This window comes from Heloderma suspectum, chromosome 5 (genome assembly GCF_057233095.1).
Source record: "Heloderma suspectum isolate Gila_16-S chromosome 5, 16-S_ref, whole genome shotgun sequence".
In the NCBI taxonomy this organism is placed as follows: Eukaryota; Metazoa; Chordata; class Lepidosauria; order Squamata; family Helodermatidae; genus Heloderma; species Heloderma suspectum.
Genome location: NC_139462.1, coordinates 227,904,239 through 227,926,028, shown reverse-complemented (window position 1 = coordinate 227,926,028; position 21,790 = coordinate 227,904,239). Strand labels below are relative to the sequence as shown.

Genomic DNA, 21,790 nt, shown 5'->3' with positions numbered 1-21,790 from the left:
GGTTCGCCATTCCTGGAGACCCCTGGTCTTAAGGCTGTGAGGTGACCCTTTCCAAAGGGGGTCAGGGACCAGTGCCGGCTCCAGGTTTTGAGAGCCCTTGGGCAAGACGCCCTCCGTGGGCACCTCCCTTGATGACTCTGCCTTCTCAGCTCCATTGCCGCCAGCTGCTCTTCCTCCTCACCCTCTCTCTCCTCATTGCTACCACTTGCTTGCCGGACAGGCAGAGAGCCCTGGAGCAAGCAGGCTGTGGCATCTGCTGCTGCTCCTCCTCACTACCACCGTTTTCTGGGCCAGAGCGAGAGGCAGGTGAACAGGCAGGTTGCGATGTGAAGAGGAGGAGCAACTCTGGGGGCTCTCGTCAATTAGCTCCTGCTGGGATGTGGGCCCTTGGCAGGCGCCCAACCATGCCTACCCTGGACACGGGCCCTGGGCAGCCTCCCTGCTGCTGCAGCCCAAGTAGAGTATTCACTATCGCTTTTTAAAAAGAGGAAAGGCCAGCTCAGTTTCTTACAACTGCTGCACCTCGGAACACATTGCAGTTGAAAGCATCATGCACAAGTTTTCCAGAGTGCAAGCTGAGGCCTCCTCCATTTTAGCTAAGAGAGCAGATTTTATGGATCGAAATCCAATTGCTAATTAGATTTTTCTGGTAGAGCAGGCTGCTGTGCAGAGGCCAGCTGGAGAGAATAATTTCCCGCAGCTTTCTGAACCACAGTGAGATTTCACACTAGTGTGTTCTGATTGGATGTGACCTTTGCTCAAGTTCTTCCTCTTGGTCCGATTCTTAGAATAAGGTAGCTAAAAGCTTCGTTTGCCCAGTGGGTGGGTGATTCTGAGATAAACGCTGGCATTTTTTTAAAAAATGGTGCCCAGCTCCATAGGACACAAAGCTGCATAAAGTCTGCAGGATCTAGGATTTATTTTTGACAAAATGGATGAGTGGGCATTTCTCAGATGTGGCCAACTACAGAAAGGATTTTTTTTTTTTCTTGTGAAAAGAAGCCCAGAGAGTCAAGTACTCTTGGTCAGGCTGTCTCAATTCCTGCCACTTTCATATTGGACTAAGTGTGTGAACTGGTAATGTTTTAATTTATCTTTTGTTCCAGGCAATATAGAAAGGGGTAGAATGCAGGGTTGCTAATATAACTGACTCACATGCAGGGGTATTGCAATCAAAATAAAAGCTGAATCCTGCAATTCCTATTGCAGTAGTTGCAATAGTGTAACATGAGTGAATTTGCACATTTCTCTGGTTTTTGTGGAATTTATTTGGCAGTTCTCTATTTCTTTACATTCTTTTTTTTTTCATCCAAAAAGGATTTATATCCTGCCCTTCAGTATTGCTATTCTTTTGAAAAGTTCATAGTTTCTTCTGGTTTAGTTGTGGGGAAGACACAAGGAGCTTTGTCGGGTACTGAGATTCTCCCCCCACACCCGGCTGGCCCCCGTAACCTATTGGAAATCTTATCAAAAGCTTCCCTAGTTTCTGGGATTTCTGGGATATTTGCAGTTCAAATGTTGACATTTTGGCCAATACTGGAGATCAGGGGAGAAACGCACCCTCCCTCTTTTGCATTTTCAGGAGGTACAGAGCAGGGCTGGCCCAAGTCGTTTTGATGCCTGAGGTGAAGAACAAGATGGCGCCTCTTCTCATTTCAAGTACAAAAGCCGACGGGACCAGCAGTTGAATTTTTCTTCAATATTGGCGATGGGGCAGCGTCCTCCACCGTACCTGAAGGCAGCAGGCTAGATTAAGAGTCACAAGACAAGCTACACAGCAAAGAGCTCCAACATCCATCTGCCACCTCCTCCCAGCATCTGCCATCTGAGGTGACCACCTCATTCTGCCTAATGGTAGGGCCAGCCCTGGTAGGTAAGGTGGATTTCAGGCACAGGGGCAAAGCCCACCAGTGTTCCTACGACTCCTTGGCTGTCTGCCATCATTTTGCGTTCCTCATGGAACATCCCCATGTCTGCCACAATGATTTTGTACTCTCACAAAATGGCTGCCATTGGGGTGGGCTTGCCCATTCATACCGTGACTGTCATGGTGGGCATGGCTGGTCACAACACAGTCATTTCCCAGAAGGCAAACTGGTGAGACTAAGAGAAAAGTAACTTGCCCCTGAACCTCAGTTCAAGGCAGAGGTGGGGGTCTGAGCTCCAGAACACAAAGCCAATCTTTTGAACCCAAATAAAGATGGCGCTGGAGTGCAGCCCTTCACTTTGCAGCTTGCCAGCCTCCCAGTTAAACAATCTTCAGAAGTAAGATTGCAATCAGGAGGGGCAGAGAGTTCGGTGGGTGTCAAGAGAGGTGTCTGTGGGCACACTGGTGCCCATGGATACCACTTTGGAGACCCTAGGGCAAGATCCTGGAGCAGTGGAGGCTGGTGGCTCCACTGCCAGTGGGGTGGTGAATCTGCTCCGGGTTTCAGACAGAACTCTAAGGCCACAATCCTATGGAGATAGGCGGCCACCTCCAAACTCAGAGGTGTCCACCTATCCAATGCAGGGCAGGAGAAGCACGGAGGGGATCGTTCCCTCCGCACTTCTGCCCTGCCTTTGTGGCTGGACAGCTGATTTTGGCTGTCTAGCCACAGGAAGGCGGAGCGGGGCAGGAGGCTGCCAGATGACGCACAGGATGTGTCGTGTCGGCATTTCTGCCTTCCCCGCCCCGGAACGTCCCGTGTTGGCCGCTCTGCGCTCCTCTTGTGAGCGCGGAGCACGGGGCCGTCCTGCACTGCCTGCGAGGCAGCGTGGAAGGTGGAGAAGGTCAGTTCTCCGGGAACCGGCCTCAGAGCGTGGGTTTTGGGAGCAATCCTATGGCCGCTAGTCAGCGGCTGGACGGCCATAGGATATGTGGTTTTCCAGGAACTGACCTCGGAGCACGGGCTCCAAGGTCAGTTCCCGGAAAACCACATATCCTATGGCCGTCCAGCCACTGACTAGCGGCCATAGGATTGCTCCCTTAAGGAGCTATCCACCTTGGACAGCTCCTTTAGAGTTCTGTCTGAAACCTGGAGCAGATTCACCACCCCACTGGCATCGGAGCCCCCAGCCTCCATTGCCCTGGAGAGCCAGCTGCTACCGACCAGAGTAGATAATCCTGGGCTGCATAGATAGTCTGACCTGGAGTAAAGCAGCTTCTGATGGTCCTAACCTCCAGCTTGACTGTGATGGGCAGAAATATTCACATCCTACCAAGACTGTTTTTCCCCCTTCCCAATTTATGACTTGAGGGAGGTATGAATCTTGGTGCAAGTTCCAGGAACACCCCGTTCTCTATGCAGAATGAATTCAAGGATACCCCTCGAGCTTTTGTTTACCTAGCACATGGATGGCCAGTTCACTTGCGGCGTGGCTCCCGCAAGTGGGAGAGGCAGGGGCCATGCAAGGCTCTCTTGGGCAGGAGGCCTGGCTAAGGCATGGGCTTACCCCTGTTGCCTGCCTCTCTACACAGCAATGTTTCCTGCTCCCCAGTTCAGGTGAGAGCAGCTCCAGCGGTAGAGCCCCTGCTTTGCATGCAAAAGGTCCCAGGTTCAATCCCCGGCATCTCCAGTTAAAAGAGAATGCGATCACAGGTGGTGGAAAAGGCTGGTCCCTTCCTGAGAATCTAAGGAACTATTGTCAGCTAAAGTAGATAATACTGGGTGCGATGAACAAATAGTCTGACTTGATATACGGAGCTTCCTGTACTGTCTGCCCTGTTCCTACGTCCTCCCTCTTCGCAGTCAACACACCCCAGGAAACAAGGCTTCGGGCTTACTAACTCTCCGACTGCATAGAACCAGCTAATCCACACATCTGCGAATATCAATAGGGGAGATTGAGTGGAAGTCAGAGAAGTTGCCAGCAGTTGAACTTCTCCGCCAGACTTGCTTCGCAGGGATGCCCCTCCCTTAGGGTGGCTCCCTCCTACGTTGGCTTCCACGAGTGGCCAACCTGGAGGAGCTTCTGATCCCTGCCCCTAATTTTTCCTGCTTTGCTCTGTGATGGACCCTAGCATCCCTCAAGTCATGCCCCTCGCCCTCCTCCAAAACATGAGTTCTCATGGTGGAGTAATGGGGGGGGGGGCATTCAGACTAGGCCATCTGTGTGTCAAGGTCTTGGGAAGAAAGTCTTGCCATATCTGGGCTCACTAGGGAGGTTGCCTCCCCCTGTTCTGGCTGTTCCCATTCTGATTCCGAATCTGAGCTGCCAGACATCTCCACACGCTCAGATACATTCCTGACCCTATCCCAGCCCCCATGAGAGTAGGGGCCTTGGATGCAGAACCTCTTTCAGCCCGAGGGCCAAATTTCATTTCAGAGAAGCTCTCAGGAGCCACATTCCAGGGGTGGGCAAAAGGGCGTGGCCAAAGGCAAAAGAGGCAGGGTCAAACATACTCGAAATGCCAGCATATTTTAGCTTAAAGCCCTTCCAGCCAGTAACTAAGTCTTAGGAGAGGCATCTCAACCTTTTAGATTAGGGAGAAAACTGCATAAAACCTGGGAAACCACCAGTGGTCAGGGAAAATTGGGTGGGGCCTGGGGAAGGAGGCATGGCCGTCTGTGAAACCCTGGCGGTCCGGATTTGGCCCTTGGACCTGATGTTCTGCACCCCCAGCAGTCACAAAACTGCATCCGTGCACGAGGGGTACACATGTACTGACCGCAGAGTATCCCTATTTCCTCCTCCAGGCTTGACTTGTGTCATGCTTGCCTGAAAGGTTCGCCATTCCTGGAGCCCTCTGGTCTTAAGGCCGTGAGGTGACCCTTTCCAAAGGGGGTCAGGGACCAGTGCCAGCTCCAGGTTTTGAGAGCCCTTGGGCAAGACGCCCTCCGTGGGCACCTCCCGTGATGACTCTGCCTTCTCAGCTCCATTGCCGCCAGCTGCTCTTCCTCCTCACCCTCTCTCTCCTCATCTTCCACTCTTCAACCTTTTTATTAATGACTTGGAGGAGGAGGTGAAGGGAATGCTGATCAAATTTGCAGATGACACAAAATTGGGAGGGATAGCTAATACGTTCAACGTGATCTTGACAGACTGGGGCGCTGGGCAGAAAACAACAGAATGAAATTTAATAGGGATAAGTGCCAAGTTCTGCACCTAGGAAAAAGAAATCAAATGCACAGTTACAAGATGGGGGATACGTGGCTCAACAACACGACAAGCGAGAAGGATCTTGGAATTGTTGTCCATCACAGCCTGAATATGAGCCAACAATGTGATGTGGCTGCAAAAAAGGCAAATGCTCTTTTGGGCTGCATTAATAGAAGCATCGCTTCCAAATCCCAGGAAGTACTAGTTCCCCTCTACTCAGCACTGGTTAGGCCTCATCTGGAGTACTGTGAGCAGTTCTGGGCACCACACTTGAAGAAGGATGCAGACAAGCTGGAGAGGGTTCAGAAGAGGGCAACAAAGATGATCAGGGGACTGGAACCAAAGCCCAGTGAGGAGAGACTGAAAGAATTGGGCATGTTTAGCCTTGAGAAGAGAAGACTGAGAGGAGAGATGATAGCACTCTTCAAGTCCTTGAAAGGTTGTCACAGAGAGGAAGGCCAGGATCTCTTCTCACTCATCCCAGAGTGCAGGACACGGAATATTGGGCTCAAGTTCCAGGAAGCCAGAATCCAGGTGAACATCAGGAAAAATGTCCTGACTGTTAGAGCAATACGACAATGGAACTCATTACCTGGGGAGGTGGTGGGCTCTCCCACACTGGAGACGTTCAAGATGAGGCTGGACAGCCACCTGTCAGGGATGCTCTGACTTGGATTCATGCATTGAGCAGGGGGTTGGACTCTATGGTCTTGTAGGCCCCTTCTGACCCTACTGTTCCACTTGCTTGCCAGACAGGCCGAGAGCCAGGGAGCAAGCAGGCAGCAGCATCTGCTGCTCCTCTTCCTCACCACCACCATTTTCTGGGCCAGAGTGAGAGGCAGGTAAACAAGCCGGTTGCAATGATAAAGAGGAGGAGCGAGTCCAGGGATCTCTTGTCAGTGGACCCCGGCTGGGATGTGGGCCCTTGGCAGGTGCCTGAACAGGCCTACCCTTGATGCTGGTCCTGACATGGCTTGGAGTGAGGGCCGAACCTGTGGGATCCCAGAAGTGGGAGTGCAGCTCCGGGCGCATGAGTCCGGCTGCCTGCAACAATGGGACCCTTTCAGAGCGGGATGTGAAACGAGGCCTTGTGGTGCTTGGTGGTGCAAGCCTGCTGGCTGAGTTTCCTGATAATGATGAATTGTCTTTCTCTCTTTCTTTCTTTCTGTGTCAGAGGTGAGGCCACCAGCTCCATTGCTCGAATCCTCTGTCTGGAAAAAAAAGAGAAAAGGAAGACCTGCAGCTAAGGACCACCCATTTTTCCTGTCTGTGAAAGGTATGGAATGCCTTCTGCTTTTTACTAATCATAGAAAGATCTATGTGTCTCTTATTTTGCAGCCAGGAGAGACATTGCATTGTAGTTTTGTGCTGATCACACAGAATACCCTTCATTATGTTTCCTTTAAAAATTCATATTAATTTTTTCCCCAGTTAGCAAAAACGTGTGATCTGTAAAACCCATTTCAAGGCACCTGAATTTACACCACAAATACAGCACCTACTTCATCAGGACGTTGAAGTTCCGTCTGTCATTGGCTATGTTGGCGTCGCCGTGTGCATATTTCTCTCTCTCGAACTTTGAGCCAGGCCTTTCCTCCCCATATGCACCACACAAAGGCAGAAGAGCTGGCAACTTTGGAAGCTGTGTTTATTCCAAGCAGTGCTTAGCTCAGGATCTTTAATGCCTCCTTCGTAGATGTTTTTATGGGTTGTCAAGTCATCTTGCGCCTGGTCTTTGTCTCAGGCTGTCTTTATGGCTGCTGCGTCATGGCCTCTGGCCCCAGTGAGGTTGCTTCTGTTCAAGAAAGGAAAGTCAGTAACCAAGTGTGTCCTGTGCCCTTTCCGTTTACAGTCGGACCGAATCTAGAGGTTGCTTCAGCATGCAAACATTAGGGATCTGGTTTTCCATTCCTAGTGCGAAAACTGCATATTCACTGTCAACGTTCTGAACAGGCACATGGTTTTAGAATATTATTGTTGGATCTGCAAATAAACTGAAAGTGCCTGGATGTGCCAGATATGCAGTGAAGCTTATTCTATGTGCAGTGTGCCCCAGTGGTTTAGGTTCTGCATTATACTGCTTAGAGATAAATCTGTGGTCATGAATGGGGGAAATGATGTGCCATTAAGGGTGCAATCCTATGCCTGTTTAGACAGAAAAACATCTTACAACTCCCAGCATTCCCCAGCTAGCCTGGGCAGTGCTGGGATTTGTGGGACCTTTTTCTGTCTAAACAGGCATAGGATTGCACCCTGAGGCTGTTATGGATATGCATGTCAGGTAGATCAATGGTTCAGATCTGCATTGCAGAAACCACATCTCCACATGGATGAGCATCCCAAATATGTGAAGGCAGCCTCTGAGATTATAGACATATCTATGGAAATAGGAATGGTTTTGCACATCCCAAGTGAACTGGGAATCAAGCCTGAATAAGAATAGCAGGAATTGCTTCTTCTTCTTTTTAAGTCTCTGGCCTTCTTGATTTGGAGCAGTGACAAATGTGCATCATTTATTTAGACAACTTCAACTTCCGTTCCCTGGCTTTTCTTCTCCATAGCTGTAAAGGACTCTGTAACTGCAAAATAAGCTGCGTCTCGAGAGAGCAGCTTAGGTGGCTGCTGCACTTTGTCTGGCTCTGGGTGATTGTGCTCAGGATGATCATCTCATAGAATCATAGCATAGTAAGGTTGGAAGGGGCCTACAAGACCATAGAGTCCAACCCCCTGCTCAATGCAGGAATCCAAGTCAGAGCATCCCTGGCAGATGGCTGTCCAGCCTCGTCTTGAATGCCTCCAGTGTGGGAGAGCCCACCACCTCCTAGGTAGTTGGTTCCATTGTCGTATTGCTCTAACAGTCGGGAAGTTTTTCCTGATGTTCAGCTGGAATCTGGCTTCCTGACACTTGAACCCATTATTCCGTGTCCTGCACTCTGGGATGAGTGAGAAGAGATCCTGGCCTTCCTCTCTGTGACAACCTCTCAAGTACTTGAAGAGCGCTATTCTATCCCCCCTCAGTCTTCTCCTCTCAAGGCTAAACATGCCCAGTTCTTTCAGTCTCTACTCACAGGGCTTTGTTTCCAGCCCCCTGATCATCTTCGTTGCCCTCCTCTGAACCCTCTCCAGTTTGTCTGCATCCTTCTTAAAGTGTAAGTGCCACTTACCAATGTGCAGATCCATAACAGATCCAGACAACAGTGGTGGTTGGAAGGAGGAGCAGTAGATGCCACTGCCCACTTGCTCAGAGAACCATAGAACCATAGAATAGTAGGGTTGGAAGGGGTCTTTTTATTTATTTATGTATTTCTATACTGCCCAATAGCCGAAGCTCTCTGGGCGGTTCACAAAAATTATAAAAAATTATAAAAAAAACTGTAAGACCTTCAAGTCCAACCCCCTGCTCAATGCAGGAGTCCAAGTCAGAGCATCCCATCTTGAATGCCTCCAGTGTGGGAGAGCCCACCACCTCCCTAGGTAATGGGTTCCATTGTCATACTGTGCTAACAGTCAGGAGGTTTTTCCTGATGTTCAGTCGGAATCTGGCTTCCTGTAACTTGAGCCCATTATTCCGTGTCCTGCACTCTGGGATGATCAAGAAGAGATCCTGGCTTTCCTCTCTGTGACAACCTTTCAAGGACTTGAAGATCTTTCATTGCTCTGTGGTTGGCAGAGATAAAGATCCCTGAGCAAAGAGTGTTCAACTTCATTCTTCAGCAGGGATCCCCCACCGCCCTTTATGTGATGGTGGGGTAGTGGAGAGAGACAGTGGAGGCTGGTGGCTCTGATGTCAGGTGGGGCAGCTCCACACCTTGGATTGCTCCTTTAGAGTTCTGACTGAAACCCAGAGTGGATTCATTGCCCCACTGACATCGGAGCCACCAGCCTCCACTGCTGGGTTACACTGGGATAGATGGGCACAGAATCTGACCTGGGATAATGGTCTGACCCTGTATAAGGCATGTGGGGGTGTACTACTACACGGGTGGCCTACCAGCCTCCCAAAGCATGGGAGAGGGCTGCCCTCATATGGACTGAAACAAACACACACGCGCACCAGGCGACTTTCCTGGTAGGCCACAGAGCTAGAGACCAAGCGATAGAGTAGGCCAAGTGCTTTCCGAGGGTGCCACAAACTCCTGCCGCCTGTCACTAGGCCACGTGTGGCACCCATGCTGCAGGTGGGCCATGCGTAGCTCCGTGGGAGGGCACACACTTTGCCTACAGAAGGCCCAGGTTCGACCCCCGGCATTCCAGGTAGGGCTGGAAAAACACTTGCCTGAAACCCTTGAGAGCCACTGCAATGTTAGACAACACACGGCTAAATGGACCTCATTACAAGACAGTTTCATTGCTCTTGCAGTTACGTGATTTCTTTTTTTTTTAGCATTCAAAGCCCTTCAGATACCTAAAGTAACTCTCTAAGGTAGGGATATAGAGGGCTGGCCCTGCCATGAGGCAGAGTGAGGCAGTCACCTCAGGCAGCAAATTTTAATCATAAAAGGGCAGCACTTGTTAGTTATTTACTTAGTTATTATTCTATTTCTACTGCCAAGAATGGGAAGAGGTGCTTGTGGGATGTTCTGCCTCATGTACCAAAATAACTTGGCTGACTTTGGATACCATGAACCTTGGGTGGGTAGGTGGGGGTGCCATTTGCTGCTCTGCCCCAGCCAGCAAAATTTGGGGCTGTACCAGTCCATTCTGTCAGGGGGCGAATGTTGGGAGAACTGGCAGCTTTATAGCATTTCCGCTTCCCACAACGGTGGCCTCCAATGGAGGGAAGGATGGGGTTGGCAAAAAGTTGTAGTCCTTCATCTCTTCCCTTACTGCTCCCTTTAACCCAGGGCCTTTTATCAGCGGCTGTCAAGTGTAGGATGGCCAGGTGTCCTACTTTACTGAGGACAGTCCTCTGTTTGAAGGGCTGTCCAGTCCAAGTCTGGCTTAAAGAAAAAGTCCCCTAACAAGGGAGAGCAGGGGAGCCTTGAAGTTGCCCATCCAGAGGTCACAGCTGGACAGTAGCCTGAGCACCCTCACCACACAGGTCACCTGGTCACAGTCTTCCCTGCAAGGGCGAGGGGTCTTGCATTTCTCTTAAAATTCTAGCAATTATTTCTAAATTTGCACGTATACATATACATTAGCAAGTGCAAATTTTATGCACTTTTGTCCTCTTGTTTTGGTGATGTATTTCCTCTTTTCTGGTGACGCATCAATGGCCCCCCAACTCATGCCATGGCCATGACTTGTTTCCCCTTTTCTTCCTTGCGAGTAGCCATTGCTTCTCAGGAAACCATCCAGGCAACCCACCACCTTTGGGAACTATCACCCACGCCAGTGACACAGAACTTCCTCTCCCACGAATCCTGTTGACTCCCATCGCTCTCCCAGCGGCCACTTGTACACTAGGCACATCCTTCGCAAAAAACGGACGTGCATAATCCAGGCAGGCCGTCTTGAAGATGTGAGAAATGCAAAAAGCATCTGAACTGGGCCTGCCCCTTGTCTCTCAGGGGGCTCCTGTTTTTCGACAAGTCAGCTTAGATGCTCTCTTGACCTACTCCCTTCTTGGCAGTTGTAACTTTTCCCAGTGCACCGTGTTCCAAATCTTGAGCGCAATCTTGATAACTGGGACTAGAATGTCCACACATATAAGTCCGACTCTGGCCTGCTTGCACTGGTGGCCTATGTGCTTCCAAACTCAATTTAAGGTGCTGGCTTTAACCTATAAAGTCCTACATGGCTTGGGACCGCAATACCTGACGGCACGCTTCTCCCAAAATCAACCTACCTGTACTTTACATTCAGCATCTAAGGTCCTCCTCTGGGTGCCTCCTCCAAGGGAAGCTTGGAAGGCGGCAACGAGGGAGAGGGCCTTCTCCTGGGTGGCCCCCCATCTGTGGAACGCGCTCCCCAATGAGGTCCACCTGGCACCAACATTGTTATCTTTTTGGCACCAGGTTAAGACCTCTCTCTTTTCCCAGGCATCGGGCAGCACATATGAGTTTAATCAGTCCTGGATGTGTCTTTAGTTATGACTGACGGTTCAAAGTCAGTTTTAGTTATATGTTCATTGTGTATATTGTCCATGTGCTTTTATGTAAATGGATTTTAAACCTTGTATATTGTATTTTTATGTTTTAATTTCTGTAAACCGCCCAGACAGCTTCAGCTATGGGATGGTATAGAAATGTAAACAAATGAATGAATGAATGAATGAATGAATGAATGAATAATGTTTTTCAATTGAACCTGCCAGGATGTTGGTTCATTCCTGCGGGGAAAGTTCCGCTTCCTGCTCGAGAAAAGCAGTGAGAATTTTTCACAGCTGCTGCTGTCAAAATGCCTCCACAGCATTTACCTCTGCCCGATTAAGGAGACATGGAAACCAAGCTTACAGTATGAAATTGCTCTGTGTGGTGGTGGTTATTGCTTGCCGTGGCTTCCTTCACAAAATGGGGGACTTATTTTCCCCCATACCGCTGCCGTCGCTGCATGGAGAGATTCACAGTGACCCCTGTGCAGTGCTTGTGATGCAGAGAGAGCCAATGGGTTATTGCCGCGCTGCAGTTTTTGTACTTTGTACTTCAGTTCCTCTGCTAAGTCACCCTCTGACACATTTGCCTCAGAGACCCAGTGCCTCAGCAAAGATTCTGCAGCTGATGAAGCGGACAGTGTCTACTGAAGCTTATGCCAGAATAAATGTACTAGTCCGTAAAGTGCCACAAAACCTTTTGTTGTTTTTACTGCAGCAGACTAGCACGGCTGCCCTTCTGTGAAATGTCCTAGGAGGCTCATTCAATTTATGCAGGGCATAAATGACCTGTGTGAGCTGAGAGTGTGACCTAGGATGTTCCCAACACTTCTGTCGCTGCAGAGGGAATGTGGAAGTCCTAGCAAGCTGCCTTTTGGGATTGCATGTCCCTGATAATGCTCCTTGGAACACTCAAATGCTCCCAGGAACACCAGTGTTTTGTGCTTAGCCTGGGGAGAGCTGGCTTTGAATCCTGATTCCAGCATAAAGCTCCCTGAGTGACCGTAGACCGATTGCTACATCCCTACCCCTTCAACCCGCCAGCTTCTTGGAGGAGGGTGAGATAAAAATGTAACATAAATTTGTTCTTCTTAGTTGTTGTTGGTTCTGGTTTACTACGATAACACTATAGGAATTTGGATGTGCACATACGCACCACAAGCAGATGTACACAAAGGAAACAGAGTTCTGCAACTCCTCTGTGTTTTAGCAAGTCAGCCTCCCTCGACCTCTCCTCCGACTGGAGAGCCAAATGTCCTCTCTCTCTCTCTCCCCCCCCCTCCCTCTCTGGCTGTCCTGGTTTAGATGCTCAGGAAGCCAAACTCTCTGAGTGAAGTCTCCAGACTCCTTCAGTGGGAAGGGAGATCAGTTTGGAAGGGGTGGGAGGGAAGAACAAGGAGGAATCAGGCGCTCCAAGGTTTGCTCTGGCTTGCTGTCTGCCAAAGCCTTCGGGAGAGCAGAGACACTCCAGGCCCAAAGGAAATGGAGAGCTAATCCAGAATGAGGCTGCTGCCTGGGAACCGGAGATCTTGAACAAAGCTTGCAAAGACGATGGGACACTTTTGCAGAGGTCCACGGCCAGGAATTTTTAGTATGTCAGCTTCTTCTTCTTCTTCTTCTTCTTCTTCTGTTGCTGCTGATTCCTTCTTAAGAATGCTTCGGAAATAACCTGTAAACCTCCAAATGTTTCTTTTTGAGGATTTGATCATTTTCTTCTTCTGTTCACACTTGGGAGCTCTCCTGCTAGGGGCAGGATGGGCGGGGTGCTTCAGGGAGAAGCTAAACGGTGGGTAATAATGATTACTCCTTTAAGCAAAATTTAGCCACCCATTGCTAGATGCCTGCTGACTCAAGATCCCCTTGGGCAGATGAGGTACCTGTTAACTCCCCTTAAGCAAGGGGGTCAAATCAAAGACTGGCTGTTTCTCTCCCACTGCAATGAAAATCTGTGGGCGAAGCAAGGTTTCTAATCTGTGTTTGCCATTGTGGGCATGGAACCAGGAGATGCCATTATTTTTGTGGAAATGGCAAAGTGGTAAAAAGAGTGTGGTCTGGTGTGTACTGTGAAAGGGTGGCAGGCAGATGGATTTTTTCATCCCACTCCCATTCACTGTGTGTTTGAAGGGTCGTTTTTAACCTGCATTGCTCACTGTGAAGAATGGGCACTGGATTTCATCAGTGCAATTTTTCTTGTCGACAGATAACATACTCTTTCTTTTGTACCAGCTCTGTGGCTAAGATAGCAAACTTTAGCTTGTACCACCCTTCCCCAACCTGGGGCCTTTGTGATATGCTTGGCTACAGTTCTCATCACCCCCAGCCAGCTGGGTGGGGGTGATGTGAGTTGCGGTCCGGCACATCGGGAGGACCCCAGGTTGGGGAAGGCTGACTTATACAGTGGGAAGAAAGCTCTGTGGGCAGGGAGGGTGTCAGTTTCTGCGCACTGCGCCCGGCATACCTCTGGAGTTTGCTAGAGGCTTAGCACTGCAGTAATAGTAAGAATAAGGCTGCCTGTGGGCAGTTACTTCTGGGGCGCACCTGAAGCCACTTCCTCCTGACAAGGATTGTGGCCTTGCTCCAGAACTATCTCAGGGTAACCTGCAAATGTAGTGAAAGAGAAGAGATGGTAGCCCAGAGACAGTGCCCCTGCTTTGCACAAAGAAGGTCCCATGTTCGATCCCTGGCTTCTCCAGATAGTGGGGAACGAAAGAATCCTGCCTGAAACCCTGGGGAGCTTCTGCCAGTCAGTAGAGCTGGACGAATCTGTCAACCTCAGTTTCACTCATTTTCTCATTTTTCCAAAGTTACGTTCGTTCCACCCCGTTTCCAAATCAGTTAGTGATTCGTTTTAAAAAGGTCCGTGTGCATTTTTCAAAATGTACCCATTTTGTCTGCATTTTTCAAATTAGATACATCCTTTCATGGCAATATTTCATACGATAAAGCATAATTGTGCACATGTCTCTGTTACTCACACATTTCCGTGCGTACATAGCTGTACTTATATGCATTTTTGTGCACATGTTTTGATCGCAAACTTCAGAAAGTGTGGATTTCGGTGTTTAGCTGTGTTCCGGTTTGTTTATGGGTTCAGGCAGCATGAATTTGGTAAGTTTGCAATAAAAATGCAAACTGAATGAATTTCTCCCCCATCCCTATCAGTCCGAGTAGTAGGCAATACTGCACTAGATGGGCCAATGGTCTGACATTGTTTTTATTACATATTTAAGAGTGTAAGAACTTTGACTCAGGGGAAAAGTTTGCTTGCAGCTAAACATCTCAGGGATCAAATTTGGGTTCCAGCTCTGGCTTGTCTCTCCCCCTGGTTCACGTATCACGCAGCGGGAACAGTGAGGCAGCTGATTGTCCTAGGTTGTTGTTCCATGCAAACTGGGATTATGTCTGAATCTGGGCAAACTCTGGGCATAGTCTGGGCATAGTCTTAACTATGACTTATCAAAACAGACCAACTTCAAACTCTGGTTTGCGTTTCTGGCATGTTTCCCTAAAGTTTCAACCATAGTTAACACTATTCACAGTTCTTGGTTCTGATAAAATGTGTAACTTTGGTTAGTTGGAAAGGGAAGTGGTCCATTCCTCGTTGCAGCCATATCTCAGAAACCCCAGCAACCGATATTGTGCCCATCAGTGTCAGCTCCAGGCTTTTGAGGGCCCTTGGGCATGGCATTCTCATTGCCCCCCCCAGTGAGTCCATCTTCTCACCATCTTTGTCACCAGCTGCTGTTGCTCCTTCTTCTCTTTCTCATCGTTGCTCTGACTTCCATGACAGGCAGAGAGCCAGGGAGCAGGGAGGCCGTGGCATCTCCTGCTCCTCCTCCTCACCGCCACTGTTGTCTGGGCCAGAGAGAGAGGCAGGTGATCCAGCAGGTCACAGTGGTGAAGAGGAGGAGCAGGTCCAGGGGGCTCTTGTCAGTGGGCCCTGCTGGGTGTGGGCCCTTGGCAGGAGCCCGACCAGGCCGCCCTGTGTCATCAGCCCTGACGCCCATAATTGATTGGGCCAGATTCTGAGAGATAGGTATCCCCAGTCCAGATAGACATGCTCTCGGCTGTTGAAGCTGAGCATAAATGACGCTGATCAGATGCCCAGGGGAAGGTGGGAGGGGCTGTGTCCGAACGCGGAGCTGTCTCTGCCGCTGTGGGAAGTCGTTCCTAGTCTGACTGGGCAAAAAGCAGCTGCTCCGTATATTATTCAGAAGGCGCTCCCGAGCTCACCGAAGTGTGAGACAGGAGCATAATACGAAATAATACCGCATCTCGGACATGCCTCCCTTTGTGGGGCAGGGGCAGCGCGGGGAGGAGTTGTCATGTCCAGGGCGCACGCGCAAAGCCTCCTTCTGTCTCGGGAACGGAGCTTTACGCTAGCGCCACCTTCCCCAACTGGGCATCCTCCAGGTGTGTTGGACTACAACTCCCAGCATCCCCAGCTGCCTTCCCCAACTGGGCACCCTCCTGATGTGTTGGACTACAACTCCCAGCATCCCCCAGCTGCCTTCCCCAACTGGGCACCCTCCTGATGTGTTGGACTACAGCTCCCAGCATCCCCAGCTGCCTCCCCAACCGGGTACCCCCCAGATGTGTTGGACTACAACTCCCAGCATCCTGTAGCTGCCTTCCCCAACCGGGTACCTCCAGATGTGTTGGATTACAACTCCCAGCATCCTCCAGCTGCCTTCCCCAACTGGGTACCCTCCATATGTGTTGGGCTACAACTCCCAGCATCCCCCAGCTGCCTTCCCCAACCAGATTTATACTTAATGAACGTTCAGCTTCTTTTCACAGAGTTAGACAAGAAGAGGGGGCAAGGAGACGGAAGGTGCGGGAAGGTCCATCCAACAGACCCTTCAGGAGACGGCAGAGGAGGAGGAGGAGGAGGAGGAGGAGATTCTGCAGCGGGTCTCTTTCTGCACCGGATTGGAGAGGAACGAGGCCTGGAACTGCCAAGGTGGCATCTGGAAGCCGTTATGCTGTCCAAAGGTCTCACTTCCCCCTCCAAGTGAGGGACTGGAAGTCCTTCAGGACAGCTGAGCAGAGCCATTTGCTTTCTCTCTCAGAAAGGGCCAGAGACAGCTCATTTCCGGCCCTGATGGACTTCGGGGCCGTTTCTCCTAGTCTTCTTTGTGGGTCCGGGAGAGGGGAGGGCGTGCAGAGGATCTGCCTGGGGGTGGAGGGGGCTTATTTCTTGAGCAAGTCCCAGGGGCTCTTGTCAGTGGGCCCCTGCTGCGGTGTGGGTACCTACCCTTGGTGCCAGCCCTGGGACTGAGAGTTGGCCCCGCTGGAAGGCACCCAGCCTCACGTTACCCAGAAATATGTCTTCCATCAGTTTTGGTAATTGGTTTCAGCTGTGACAAAGGCAGGGCCATTCACAGCACAGGCAATTAAACCTCTATGATGCCACCTTTGACCATCTCTAAAAATGTCCATTTGGCTCCAGCCAGAGAGATTCAGCAAATCTGTAAAGTGTTTCTTATCTCGGTCTCTCAAACTGCACCCCTTCCAGGGCCAGATTTGAATCACAGCTCGGTCAGCAGCGGTCATCATGGTGACACCTCCAGCTCTACCCAGCCACCCTGGGATTATTAGCAGGCAAGGGATCAGAAATATAACTGCCAGCGTCATAACCTCTGTATAAAAATTGATGATGCAGGCCACGCGTTGGACAGTTCTGGTGCGAGTAAGGATGTTCTGAGCACTCCCAGCCCATAGCAAAGGACTTGGAGCAAAATCGTGGCAAAAGCTGAGCGATCCTTGTTCCCCAAATGGCTTTTACGCGCCACCAGGTGGAGCACCTGTGTAGCAGGGATGCACAAGAAGCTGCTGGAAGGGGGAAATTCACCATGTGACTCCAAGGAAGAGTGTGGAAGTGAATCCAAATTGCACCGGGTTGAGCTGGGTCATAGCAACTGCGGCTTAAGGAGATGGTTGGAAATATCTCTGTGATGCTGGCAAGTCACGTTACATTTTAGAGGAGCCTTTAGTCTTTAAGAAAAACAAGTGGAGATCATAGGTGTTTTTGTGTATGCCGTGCCTCCTCTGTGTTTCCCCCTTCAAGTTTCTTGTACACAGACTGAGTACAGGCCTACATAGAAAAAGAAGCAGGTACAAGGTATTTTGCTCTGGGGAGTGAGGAGAGACCCCGTATGCGTTCTTCAGTACTCTTGGTTTTGTTTTGGGAAATTTCTTTAGTTGGTTAGTTTTGCAAGGCCCTGCATGGTCATCTGGTTAGATGTTTATTCAGTGTTTAATTATTATCATTATGTTTTTGTTAAGGCTTTTTTCCTTTTAACGTCTGCTCTAAAAGGGGAGGAGGTGGCTTCCTTACTGACATAAGCCAATCAGTGCTGTGCACAACCTTGCTTGGAGGGAGGGAGGGAGTAGCTTTGGGATAAACAGAAGGTCCAGCCAGTCAGTGTTGAGCAAATTCAGAGTCTTCTTGTACCTTCTCAAACAAGTTGCCCCTGAGCCTAACACAAATGTGGCACACATGTATGCATGTGTTTTCACAGTAAGCTTGCTGCTGGAATTGCGCACATCTCTGTGTAGGTGTGCAGGTTTGTGCATCCCCCCCAAACCTGCCATTCACATACCACTGTCAATCATATACACACACAGTCTGAAGAGGTGCCCAATTGTTTTATATTGCTTCTTGTTTCCTTCTCTGCTGAACCTCTTCCCACTAACGTCATGCATCCCTGTCACTTTTTAGGTCTTGTGTGCTAACAGGGTTGTGGTTGTTGTTTTAAAGTGATTCACTCACTGGAATGTTCATAAACATTCCATAACACATCAGCAGCTAAACCTATGGCTAAGGAGTTTTCAGCATAACTAAGTGAAGCCAGAATTCTCACAGCCAGTAACAATGGAGAGTTAAAAAACTGTATCCAGTGTTTTACCTCAGCTTTGTTTTTTGTTTGTCACGTTTATTTGATTGGGGGGTAAATTGAATTGCAGTTTGAAAGTTCTGGATCATGTCCCAAGTTTGCAAGGGAAGGAGGACAGAGAATATGGGACAACTAGGCTAAATGAAGACATTCCCTGGGAGAGGGGAGAGAGAGAGAGAGAGAGAGAGAGAGAGACTACCAAGAAAGTATTAACAATATCTTTTAAGCTAAACGTTTTGGCTCCCGCCCTCTTATAAACTCATGTATAAACTCATGCAGACCTCACTAAGTTTCCTCATCTTTAAATGAAATGGCCAAAAAACCTTTTTCTGTGGTCTTGAGGACTAGAAAACTGGTCCTTTAAAAAAAATTAAGGCGAAGTTTCTCATTATTCTGCTTAGTAGCTTCTGCATTAGAAGCAATATTCCGCATAAGACTGTGCTGAAATTGCCTTCAACCGTTTGTTTTAGCTTGGCTTCCATACCAAATAAGCAGCTTTTCCCAAACCGGTTTTCCCAACTTTCAAAAGATGCCCTGCAGTTATGCAAGGATGTCATCATCCTCTGTGCCAGAGTCGGTCATACCGCCATACAATGTGCCCTGCATCTGATTAGCTGATGCAGTTGCTCTTTCTGGATAACTGCAGATGGGCAGAACTGATGCCTGTCCAAAGAGAAATTTCAGCGGAGCCCTTTCTGGTGCACTTTTATCGGTGCCTCTTTCCCGTGTGGGACAATGAAACTGATGTTATTCTGCCTAGTTATTTCCTCTGCACTCTGCAGGAAGGAATAGTTAACCCGTGTCCATTTCAAATGATACAAATTTCAGTTTCCTTTGTTGCGCCATGACAAATGCTTTGAAGTGCCCGCAAGTAGATCTGGACAGTCATTTACATGCCACACACATTTATTGGTTACATCTGCGTTGGTCTGAGTGCAAGTGATGCTGTTACACGATTACAGCAAAGGTGTTTCATCCTGGCAAGCGTCTGGGCAGGAAGCTTGTCTGGCAGTGGTGCGTAAGCTGATCTAAGCTTCCTGGAGAAGGATTGGGGATGTAATGAAATGAACAAGAATTTCATTGGGATGCCCAGATCTGAGTTCTAAACGATGTTGGGACTAGCCTCCGTGAGACGGGCAGGTGCATAGAGAGAGGCAGCGTGACTGCTCACACTGTGTCTCAGCAGCAAACTGCCCCAACTGACAAGCCAGGCCGAAGTCTGCAACTTTATAAGACCAGGTAGGACGCTGTTGATCTCTGCTGAGCTGGTAGCTGCGATGCCACCCTCTGGGCATTTGCAGTAGTGTCACTGAAGGTGCAACAGGAAGGAGATGAAACTCTCTCAACTTTGGCAAGCTACCACAGTGGCATAGAGTAGGGTGCCTCGGTCCCATTGCCAGGCGCCATAGTTCAGGATCCCTAGCACCTTGCCAAGAAAACCTGCCGACACATTTTCAGGCTTTTCTCTATAAGTATGAGGCCTAGAAACTTAATGTAATCACTTCTCATATTCTATGCCTTATAGACATAAGAAAGAATTGCCTTGCAGGATCAAACTCTAGCACTGGCACTCTTCCTCCTAACAGTGGCCTCTGGATGGATGCCACTGGGAGCTCTCAAGAAGGGCATAAACATGATGGCATCCCTCTGTTTGCCCCACACCATCTGGTATTCAGAGATATACTACCTCTGATAATGGAGGTCCCATTTAGCTATCACGATTTATAGTTGTAAATAGACTAGAGAGAGAGAAAAGAGGGTGGCAGGAAGAGAGGGAAAAAAGAGGGTGGCAGGAAGAGAGAGGGAGAGAGAAAAGAGGGTGGCGGAAAGAGAGAGAAAGGAAGGTGGCAGAGAGAAAAGAGTGGCAGACAGAGAAAGGAGGATGGCAGAAAAAGAGAGAGGAAGGAGAAAGAGAGAAAAGTGGCAGAAAGAGAGAGAGAGAAAGGGGTGGCAAGAAAAGAAAGGGAAGGCCTACCCATTTTTGGCTCTGGCCTTGCCCACCACTGGTTTCAGTCCCACCTACCACCAGCATGGAGTCCACAACAGATTACTGCTGAGGAAATGCAATTCTCAACAGAAAAATTTCCCACCCCTAGCCTAATCCTTTAAAAAGTGTATCTTATAGCTTTCTGACATCTTGTGGCAATGAGTTCCATACATTAATTTATGAATGCCCTGCAGTGTGCTTGCAGCTATCCAGATTCCTGGATAACCCTACACACACACACACACACACACACACACAAAGGGGTATTGAACTTCTTTCACTTCGAAGACTAAATTCCATCTCGGAGAAGTTCTCGGGGACCAAATGAAGGTGGGGCTGAAAACGAAAGATGACAGAGCCAAAAAACCATAAATACCAAAAAGCTGGCACAGTTTAGTATACAGCCCTTGCTGCCAGCAACTAAGCCTTAAGAGAGGCATCTCAACCTTTCAGATTAGAGGGGAAATTGTGCAAATGCCAGAAAACCACCAAACGATTGGTGTTTGGGGGAAAGGGTGGAACCAGGGGAAGGGGGTGTGGCCATCTGGGGAACCCTGGAGAGCCAGATTTACACCCCAGGTGGGCCAGATTTGGTCCACAGGCCTGAGGGTCAACACCCCTGATATCCATGAACTCATCAGATGGCAACCTTGGGGTTAAGGGTTTATAGTTGACAAGACAATGGGCATGTTATACTCGAGCAACTCATTCCTCCGTGGTCGGCAGCGCATCCCTGCGACATGGTGAGAAGGACGACTTTCTTTATCCTCACCCACCCCCATGCTCGGATGTAGCAGTTCTGCAGACGCTCCAGAGCCCATGGCCTCCAAAGATTAAGCTTTCAATGGACCAATTGTGGACGTAAGATAAAGACACTCTTGACCCTGATTGGCTGTGGCCAAGGGTCTCTTGACCATCTGACCATGAAACACAGACATAAAATATTTTCTTTGCAATCGGATGAAAGAAGAATCGGAGTGTGCACGTGAACTGGCTTTACAAGCCATCCCAAAGCAAAGCCGAGATTCTGCAACACAGTTGCTAAGTTAGCTGTTTTGCTTCAGCTGGATTTCTGTACTGCTCTCTCCAGAACTGTAAAGATGCTACAGGGCCTTGGATGCTGATGGGAAGGTTTTGGAGCCTCAGAATCTGGTTTTGGAGCTTTGGGATTCTAGGTGTTTCTGGCAGATGCCCAGTTGGGATCTCAGAAAGAAACTGAGAGGGAGCAGAGAAAGATGAATTGGACATTCCAGATGCAGTGGGGATGACAACATGTTCCAGTAATTTGGGACCTGTGGGGAATTGCATGCTGTTTCAGATTTGGGGGTTTGTTTTTGCCTTAGCGGTGGAGCATTGCTAGGTTTCTGATATATTTTGGCATCTGCTGTTCTGCACATGTCACAGACCACACTGCTGCTGCTGCTGCTGCTGTTGAAAGGCCATTAGTCAAATGGGGCCTGCAGAAGACGAAAGTTTTGCTGACTCTTGAGTAAGTAGCCGTTCTAATTTGTCAAAGATGGAGTAGTGGAATTCTGCCATTCAGCGGCAGGCTGTTCTGGTTTGCGTAGTCTTTGCACGTGTTTAGCCCGGCCTTACCCAACACATCTGGTGCCCTCCAGATGTGTTAGGCTACAACTCCTATCATCCCCAGCCAGTGTGGCCAAAGGTTTGCTGGCATCAGGTTGAGGAAGGCTAGTTTAAACTATGGCCAGCAAGGAGGGGAATGCTTCAGAGGCTTCCAAATTAAAGCACTGTGACTGGAAATAAACCTGTCTGGGAGAGGAATGGCTG

At 49.3% G+C, this 21,790-nt stretch overlaps 1 protein-coding gene across 5 annotated transcripts in view; it reads left to right on the top strand.

The window, feature by feature from the left end:
- Nucleotides 1-21,790, top strand: part of GJC2 (gap junction protein gamma 2) — a 90,712-nt gene that overhangs the window by 23,961 nt on the left and 44,961 nt on the right. Inside the window, exons 4-6 of one of the 5 annotated variants that reach the window (XR_014792478.1) lie at nt 1,583-1,830; nt 6,257-6,358; nt 15,914-16,527. The gene's annotated coding sequence lies outside the window, so the exon portion shown is untranslated. Of the gene's footprint in view, nt 1-1,582; nt 1,870-6,256; nt 6,359-12,464; nt 12,705-15,913; nt 16,528-20,931; nt 21,489-21,790 lie in introns of those variants that run through there. The other 4 variants (XM_084859461.1, XM_084859462.1, XM_084859465.1 and 1 more) reach the window with 4 other exon arrangements.